Genomic DNA, 693 nt, shown 5'->3' with positions numbered 1-693 from the left:
AGGAGTTTGAGGTTGCTGTGAGCTAGGCTGACGCCACGGCACTCACTCTAGCCCGGGCAAAAGAGTGAGACTCTGTCTCAAAAAAAAAAAAATAGTAGCAGCAAACACTTAATAATGCTGACCACGTACCTGGTGCTGTTTAGTTGGGTCATCTCTGGTTTCATCTCCGTTTTACAGATGAAGTAACAGAAATGAACTAACTCAAGATCATACAGCTAATAAGCAGCAGAGCCAGGACTTGAACCCAGGGTGTCAGACTCTCATGAAGCTCTTGACCACTACGCTATGGTAAAGGGTAGCTATGGCTCGTAATTACCCTGGGACCCTGGTAAAAATGAGACCACTAAAGGAGTCAGTAGGTTACCATATTGGTCCAGGGTACATTCTCTGCCACACCAGCAGAGAGATCCTGGGGTCTGTTCATTTCAGCTGTGATTAGCATGCTGTGCTGAGCCCTTAGGGCACAGTGGAGGACAAGAAAGGACAGAGACAAGGTGGCTTCTTCAGAAAAGACTAATTAGGTCATTCAGAGATAGGACTAGAACCCAGGCACCCTGACTTTTGCTACCGTAGGAACTTTCATAAAGTCCATTCTAGTTTAGAACATACGTTAGATAAGCAGTTCTCAAAGGGTAGTCCAGGGACCCCTGGGGACCCTAGAGTCAAGGTCAAAACTATTTTCATAACCATACT

Source organism: Propithecus coquereli, unplaced genomic scaffold (genome assembly GCF_000956105.1).
Source record: "Propithecus coquereli isolate 6110/MARCELLA unplaced genomic scaffold, Pcoq_1.0 Scaffold341, whole genome shotgun sequence".
Classification (NCBI taxonomy): Eukaryota; Metazoa; Chordata; class Mammalia; order Primates; family Indriidae; genus Propithecus; species Propithecus coquereli.
The sequence above is the reverse complement of the archived record's forward strand: the minus strand, read 5'-3'. Positions refer to the sequence as shown.